Raw genomic sequence first — 8,493 nt, 5'->3', positions numbered from 1 at the left:
AGAGGAGATGCTGGTTAAAGGATACAAGGTTTCAGTTATGCAAGATGAAGTTCTAAAAGCCTAATGTATAGCAAGGTGAACATGGTTACCGGTACCACACTGTATACTTGAAGTTTGCTAAGAAGGGTAGATCTTAAGTATTCCCTCCATAAAAAGGAAGGGAAGGATGGAGATAGGAAGATAGGGAGGGAGGAAGCAGGGAAGAAAGGAAAGGAATGGTAACTAAAAGAAGTGATGGATATGTTAATTTACTTGATTGCAGCAGTTATTTAAAAATGTATACCTATATCAAAACATTAAGTCATATACCTTAAATATACACAATTTTTGTCAATTATGCCTCAATAAAGATGAAGGTGAAAAGATCATGGTGCTATTACATTGAATTACATGTAGAATATAGTTTAGCAAAATGCATCCTATATTCATATATTTAAGGAATCAGTAAATGCCAAATAGTACATTTGAAGATACTATAAACTTGAAGAACTATGTTCAATCTTCAGTGAAATATATTCTATGGAAAAGATCCAGGAAAACCACCTTTCGAAAGGTTATAAAATATCCCAAAGCCTCCTGATACAGTTAAACTTTGGTCTGCCTCGACTGTCCTAGTGCAACACATTCTTGCATTACAGCTACGTACCTTTTAGCTCACAGTTCATCTAAAACAGCTTCTAAAACTATTCACCTTATCACATATTTTACTTTTAATTATAGGTTTTAAAATTTTATTTCTAATCATGAGAAAAAAGAAATGGATATATTTCATGAAATACAATAAATGAGGTCTGACTAATTAGAATAAATATTTCATAATGTGATTAGGTTTTAACTCATTAAATGAAGTACAACTGGTTTGTAAACACATCTCTAAACAGCCATTTCTTATGCAATAATTAAAGTTAATTTTTGGCTCTATAAGACTGAGTAGGAAATTTAGTATAACACATTTAATAGTTTATTATACTTTTCAAATAAATCTCTGTACTCATATACCTCCTGGTGGGCTTTATCTCTGAACTACTGTTTGGTGGGAGAAACTATTCTGGAATCTTGGTGGCCTTTAAAAAAATATCAAAAGGAACATGACTGAAATTAAGCTGTCCTGAAACTGACTCTCCCATTTCTCAAGATTTTCCCATACATCTTGATTTTCTGTGTTTAACTCAGCCTATCACTGAGAGTCTTCCTCTTTCAGTGAACTTCTTTCAATTTGGGGGAAATGAAAAGATGATAATTTCCCATATGGTCAATGACCAGAAAGCACTATCTGTGTGTTTAAAGCCTATTTGAACAGGACAAAAAGAAAAATAATTTTTAAAAAACGGAGGGGATGGAGACTTTTTTTAAAGTGCTATAGCTGCTCCTTAAGATCACTAATTTCTTGGGTTGTAGAGGAAATTTTGAGAGACTATGAAACTTAATTGATTGTTATCAAAAGATTATACAGATAACTTTGAAACTGTTAGGTAACATTCACACCCACCAATTCTCCTAAACCAATATCCTGGAAAGAGCTGAAATTTACCTTTAAGTTATCATGAAGTAAAGGTCACAGAATTCTTGAGAAGCATTCTGAAAACAATTAATTCACTATTTTATTTTCAGGTGCCAAGAAAATGTGAAACTATGAGAAGCATTTTTAACATGTCTTTTAAATACATTATCAATGCATTATTACAAAGAAATGAAAACAAATGATATATAGTACAGCAAGTAAATAGGAAATAAAAGAATTTCTTCTGATGCACTCTTCCTGCTGAGGTAAATATTAAGGGTATTTTTTTCCACAGCCAGGTTGCAAAGTGCTGGTATAGCAGAAACTGTTTTGCTTAAAAAAAAAAAAGCTCAACACAGTATTTACCATAAAAGGTTAACTGTGATGTGTTGGAATCTTTTTGTCCAATTAGATGAAATTATTAAAATACTATGGACTTTATGAGTAATTTAATTGTTTAGAGCTTAACATTACTAATGGAGGGACATTCTAAATGATAGAATCATAAAGTAGTAGGCTTCAAAAGGACCTTTGATATCATGTAATATGAGCCTTCAATTGACATGTCACAATGCTTAGAATAAGAAAAGTTAAACAATTTGTCCAAGCTGAGTGGCAATGCTTGAAATACAACTTATGATCATTCTGAGTGTCATTTTTTTCAACCTTAAATAAATATAATTCATTTATATGTTACATGGCCTATTTAGGTCACTGGTTGGTTGTAAAGTTTAAAGTGAAGTAATATAGGGAATTCCTTGGTGGTCCAGTGGTTAGGACTCTGCACTTCCACTGCTGAGATTCCAGGTTTGATCCCTAGTCCAGGACCCAGGACCCCACAAGCTGTGCAGTACAGCCAAGAAAAAAATGAAGTAATATAGACGAATGCACTGTTTTAAAGTTATCTAAACACTGCAATGAAATGTAAGGCAGTATTATTGGAGAAGTAGTATGGTATCCTATAAGAACAACCTGAAGTCAAGACCCAGTTTAACCATTTATGGGCTTCCTAGGTGGCGCTAGTGGTTAAAAAAAAAAAAAACTTCCCTGCCAAAGCAGGAGATGGAGAAATGTAGGTTAGATCCCTGGGTCAGGACAATCCCCTGGAAGAGAGCATGGCAACCCACTCCAGTATTCTTGCCTGGAGAATCCCATGGACAGAGGAGCCTGGTGGGTATAGTCCATGGGGTCGCAAAGAGTTGGACACGACTGAAGCGACTGAGTACATATGCCATTTACAGGATCCACTTCATCTCTGAGCCTGAACTTCTTTATCTTCAAAAAAGAGGAAATAATGATCTATTCTGCCAACCTTATATAGTTGCAAGGATTAAATGAGGTCAATAACATATGGTAAACATCACACTAAACTATAAAATGCTGTAACAGCAAAACCCAAATATAGCTAATATAGTTCAGTGTGGCCCAGTAGTATGTAGAATATTATGAAGACACAGCAGTCCAGCAAAAAGTACACACGTGCATGTTCACACACACACACATACACGTGCACATACACTTGTCATTGCCTGGTTGTTTTTTATTCTAATTTAGCCATCTTATTGGATAATAAGTGGTGTCTCATTGTGGTTTTGATTTTCATTTCCCTAACCACCTCATGCGAAGAGTTGACTCATTGGAAAAGACTCTGATGCTGGGAGGGATTGGGGGCAGGAGGAGAAGGGGATGACAGAGGATGAGATGGCTGGATGGCATCACCGACTCGATGGACGTGAGTCTGAGTGAACTCCAGGAGTTGGTGATGGACAGGGAGGCCTGGCGTGCTGCAATTCATGGGGTCGCAAAGAGTCAGACACGACTGAGCGACTGAACTGAACTGAATGACTAATGATGTTGAGCATCTTTTCATGTGCTTATTGACCATTTATATGTCGTTTGGCAAAATGTTTATCCAATTCCTTTTCTCATTTATAAGTGGATAATTTGTCTTTTTGTTAGAAGTAACTCTAACTTTATATACTCTTCAGTAACTCTTTATATACTGAACACAAATTCTTTAGGAGAGAGATGATTTGCTATGTTAACCATCCTAGATCTTGGCTGTACATAAGAAACAGATCAGAACTGTGAACTATGCAAACTCATTGATGTCTATGCTCTCCCACCATCTCACCCTTCCACTCCCATCCTACTCCACCTTTAGTTTTTGCCAAAGTTCCTGTTGGAAGAGTCCAACATTATCACAGGTGAACCAAAAGGAAAAAGGCTACAACTCTGCCAAGATACGCTGGGAAATCAGTATGTTCCCAATGATCAGATGTATTTGTGGTACATCTTCAACTAAAAAGTTCAGAAGGGCCAGTATAGAAAATATGGACACAGAAGGGGCAGAATTGGGTAACAGCATAACTATTTTTCTCTTCTTCTATAGGCAACAAAACTGCAAAAATAAATGACAACTAAAAGCCTTAGAGAAGAATCAGAAAAGCATAAAAAGTAAATATAAGAACTCAAAAATACATAGTGGTCTCTGCTCATTTTTCAAAGGAGCCAGTCGTTCTGCGTAACTCAGGATATCACTGGGTGCTACCAACCACTACCTCTTTTCCAAAGTCACTGCAGGTTAGCACTGCATCTACCTAAAGAGAGATTAGAGTCATCTTAGAATTCTGACCACAAGAAAATGGAATTAGATTAAACTGGAAAGTTTTCGTCCCAACTCCCTTATTGTAGAAAAGAGTCTTTGATTGGTCCAGGCTAGTCAAGTTACCACCTCTGCTCCAATCAACAAGTATGGCTCCTCCAGTAAGGAAAGCTGAAAACATGTCTTAGATGAGATCACGCTTATGGCAGTTTCACTACCTAATGAGAAGAACAGTGGTAGTGTATCAGGTTACATAATCTCTCGGCAAGTCCAGTCTTTACTGTTCATATATTTTTTAATGCATTTGTCCTGTTTAGAGTCAGTGGGGCTTTTCTAACTTCTGCATACACACACTTACACACACACTTCCCATAGACCAGTTAAATTACCACTACAATTATGACATTTAAATACCTTTTTATAAATATATATCCATGTTTATGTCTTTTTCCAAACAGTGAATTCTCCCATAACACAAAATAACCCCAAATTCTGAGGGGGGTTTTTTGTGTTGTAAAGTTATACTTAACTTTTTCAACTGAATAGTTTCAAATTACATTTTCAACTGGGAGCATGGATCAGCGGTTAAAAACAGGAAGTTTGATGAGCAAATTTGAAACCAGTGAAAATTCAAAAGATAATGAGGGAAATTCAGAGAAACCTGAAATTGTCCACAGATGTGAAGTGACAGTTATGGAGCCAATCCTAAGATTTCCCACATGAACCTGGTGGTGAAAGCATGATTGCAATATCCTGTCAAACGAGTAGTAAATCAGCAGAAAGCAATCACAGGCTGTTTTCACATGTGAATTTAAAGGGTCTTCCTTAGTATTTTGGAAATTTAATGAAGTTTTGCTTATCTTTATTCAAGAAATCCTGGAATAATCACTGCCTGAGACCATCATGTTAGCAGAATTCTTTAAGAACCAATCTTGCAAATTTTAAGGACAAGCACCAGAATTCAATGAAAAAAGTACAATCAAAAAGGCTAACTTGAAGTTTCCCTCAAAGGCAGTTTTAGAACATCCTGAGAAAGGGAAGCCTTCATACTAGTAGAAACTGGAGAGGAAGAGAGGAAGGCAAGTGAAAAATCATCATGTCAAATAATTCATTTCTATGGAGAAGGAAATGGAAATCCACTCCAGTGTTCTTGCCTGGAGAATCCCAGGGACGGGGGAGCCTGGTGGGCTGCCGTCTATGGGGTCGCACAGAGTCAGATACGACTGAAGCGACTTAGCAGCAGCATGGCTCAAAAAGCATAAATGACTGTTTTGGGAAACTGAAGTCAATCTTTTTTTTTAACCTTGCATTAGAATTAAAAACCCCAATATTAATAATATGGTCCTTTCCTTCATCTTTGCTTGCTATATTTATAATGGTGTATTTGATGGTAAAATGATGAATAAATAAATTTTCACTAAGTTACTGGCATATCTAAGACTGGCGAATCTAAGACCCGCAAATGAAGGGATGACGATCATGGCCTGAGACTCGCAAACTCTGAATGCTCAAGCAAGCTCTGCTGCAAAATTCACCAAAAACACACTTCCTCAGAGACTTGTGCTGATTTTCCAAATGTATCCAAGGGGATAATTAACATTCTAAATTAGGCTTAAAAATAGGTTTTAAATATTCTTTGTATTTGAAAAATTCACAATGAAATGGAAGTTTATCAACCACACAGACATAAACTCTCTTAGCTAGAAGAAATGCCTCGCCGGGGAAAAACTAGTTCTCATCTTAACTTTTAAAATCGTCCTAAATTTGGCTCCCCAAAGACCTTCTTGAAATTCATCAAGTTCTCACCTATGATTTAAGCTTGTAAAACAAGAGAACATATGGCTTTTATCATATCTTAGCCAAGACAATCCTACTTGTCCTGATGTTACTGACTGATGTGGCAAACCCCAACATTTTCTGAGCTGCTTACCCTACTCTGGGCTTCCCTGGTGGCTCAGAGGTTAAAGCATCTGCCTGGAATTCGGGAGACTCAGGTTCGATCCTGGGTCGGGAAGATCCCCTGGAGAAGGCAATGGCAACCCACTCCAGTACTCTTGCCTGGAGAATCCCATGGAGGGAGGAGCCTGGTAGGCTACAGTCCATGGGGTCACAAAGAGTTGGACACGACTGAGAGACTTCACTCACTCACTTTACCTTATTCTTGGATCAGATCCCAGAGTTCTGTCACCCTAAGATGACTGAGAAGTTCTGTCACAAACTGTGGTACATCAATTAACAGGCTTTTATTGAGTATCATTTGTATACTCAGCCCCAAAATCTTATATACTGTATACTTACAGTCCCAAAATTTTAGGCCACCTCCGTGTACCTAGGTTGCTTTATCTCTGGTTATGTCAAAGCGACTGCCTTTTACACAGTGACAAGAGGGACGCTAGGATCCCCTCAGGCTACTCAACAAATGCCGAGATTTGGGGTGCTCCTGCGATGACTAAGAGCTAGACTTTTTATGATGTTGTCATTTCCTCTTTTTACCACATCTCATTCTTTCCAGGGCATTTCCTTTATTTTCAGATACAGGGCAATTTGCCAGCCTATCTTCTGTCAGGGATGTTAATCATTATACTATGCCAAGAATTAGAATGGGATTAGAATGAAGACTGCTTGCAAAACTCCCTTGCTCTGTCAGCATAATCCTAGTTTTGTGACTTTTGAGGGGACCTATATTTCTTTACATTTCATACTTTTCTGACCCAATCAGAAAATGACAGCTTTGTTCCCCCCAAATGAACTGCCTTTCCTTTTCCTTCTTCTCTTTCTTATTATTATCCCTTTTCTCTATTTCTCTTTCTCCTCTCATAAACAGTGGTTCTGTTGTCTAAAAGACTTTCACAAGTGGGTCTGTATAGCAAAGGTTTATTATTCTCATTAAGCCAAAACATACTGAGAGTCCACTAGACCGGCTACTTCAAAACATAGATACAGTAACTGGCTACAGTCTTAGAGTTATGCTCTCAGGGAGGGAGAAGTTGGAAAGTGTAAATGAATAAATAACCACTAAAATGGGAATAAGTTGAGGATGAGAAGTGCAAAGTCTTTGTGGAGTCAAAGGAGAGAGAACTTCCAAGTGTTCGGGTGATGAGGGAAAGTGTTTGCGTGATCATAATAGAAGCACGTGTGGTAGACAGGGTCTGGTTTGATGTCATTCCAGACCTAGGAGGAAAGGCAACCGAAGAGAAAAGTAAGGACAGGTTAGAGGCATGCAGACCATGTATAAAAAAACTGTGACATATAGGTCTGTGAAAATAACTTGGACCTTATGTTTTCCTATTTCATTTTCTGGAAAATAATGAAGCAGCAAAGGTTTCTGAGCAGGAGGGTGGCCTCATCTGAGGAAGCCCAAGGAAGGTCAACCTACCAGCAGTGGTGTGGGAGGAGCGTGAGTCCCGATGTCCAGCAGGAGCCAGGGTCATGGAGGAGCCCCATCAATTGTTCAGACGAGTAACAATGTAGGTCTGAATGGAGGAAATACAACAGAAGGAAGGAAAGGGCAAAAAACAACACGTGATAAACACCTACTTGTCAGGAACCTCTTGAAGTACTTCTACAAATGTCATTGCATTTAATGGAAATGAAAAGCAGGTATAAGAGAACCAGACCCAGGGAAAAGAATTAAATTACTATGTATTAAGAAGTAGAAAATGTGCAGCTCTTTTCAAATGCTCTCAACTGGCCATGGAGGCGATGTTATTTTCCCCATTTTATAAATAAGGATACCAAGATTCCAAGAGCTTAAGTAATTTGCTCAAGGCCAAAAAGGGATTAAGTAGTAAAACCATGACATGAACCCAGACTTATGTAATTCCAAAATAGATGCTCTCCCTACCCTCTGTACGACAAAACCTATGGGATCTTCAATACCCAATAATGTATTAGGCATGCAGGATGATAAATAAGAAAGAAAAAAGAAAGGAAGGAAGGGAGGGAAGGAGGATGGGAGAGGGAAGGAGAAGAGAGAGAAAGGAGTTTTGAAAGATCAGACATTAATAGTGGTGTCATTAGTTGCCATATAACACAGGGAGCACAGCCTGGCACTCTGTGATGACCGAGAGGGGTGGGATGGAGGGAGGGGAGAGAGGCTTAAGAGGGAAGGAGCATATATATATGTATGTATAATTATGACTGATTCATGTTGTTGTACATCAGAAACCAACACAACATTGTAAAGCAATTTTCCATCAATTAAAAAATAAATTAATAAAATAGTGGTGTCATTAATAAAAACAAAATAAAGACAATCTGAGTTTGGAGTTTAATGAATATAAGTAAATAACTTTAGTTTTAAATATGCTGAGTTTGAAACCTGGCTGATTGTCTGAATAAGGGAATCCTAACAACAGTTTGAAATTGCTGATTTTGAAATCATCAG

The 8,493-nt window shown here is 37.7% G+C and overlaps 1 long non-coding RNA gene across 1 annotated transcript in view; it reads right to left on the bottom strand.

Annotated features, from left to right (window-relative positions):
* Window positions 1-7,583, bottom strand: part of LOC104990075 — a 73,073-nt gene extending 65,490 nt beyond the window's left edge. The window contains exon 1 of the long non-coding RNA XR_825458.1: window positions 7,483-7,583. This is a non-coding gene — a long non-coding RNA (uncharacterized LOC104990075). The remainder of the gene's footprint in view (window positions 1-7,482) is intronic.
* Window positions 7,584-8,493: the final 910 nt, after the last annotated feature.

The sequence above is a fragment of the Bison bison genome, unplaced genomic scaffold (genome assembly GCF_000754665.1).
Source record: "Bison bison bison isolate TAMUID 2011002044 unplaced genomic scaffold, Bison_UMD1.0 scf7180017864168, whole genome shotgun sequence".
NCBI classification, from domain to species: Eukaryota; Metazoa; Chordata; class Mammalia; order Artiodactyla; family Bovidae; genus Bison; species Bison bison.
The sequence above is the reverse complement of the archived record's forward strand: the minus strand, read 5'-3'. Positions and strand labels throughout refer to the sequence as shown.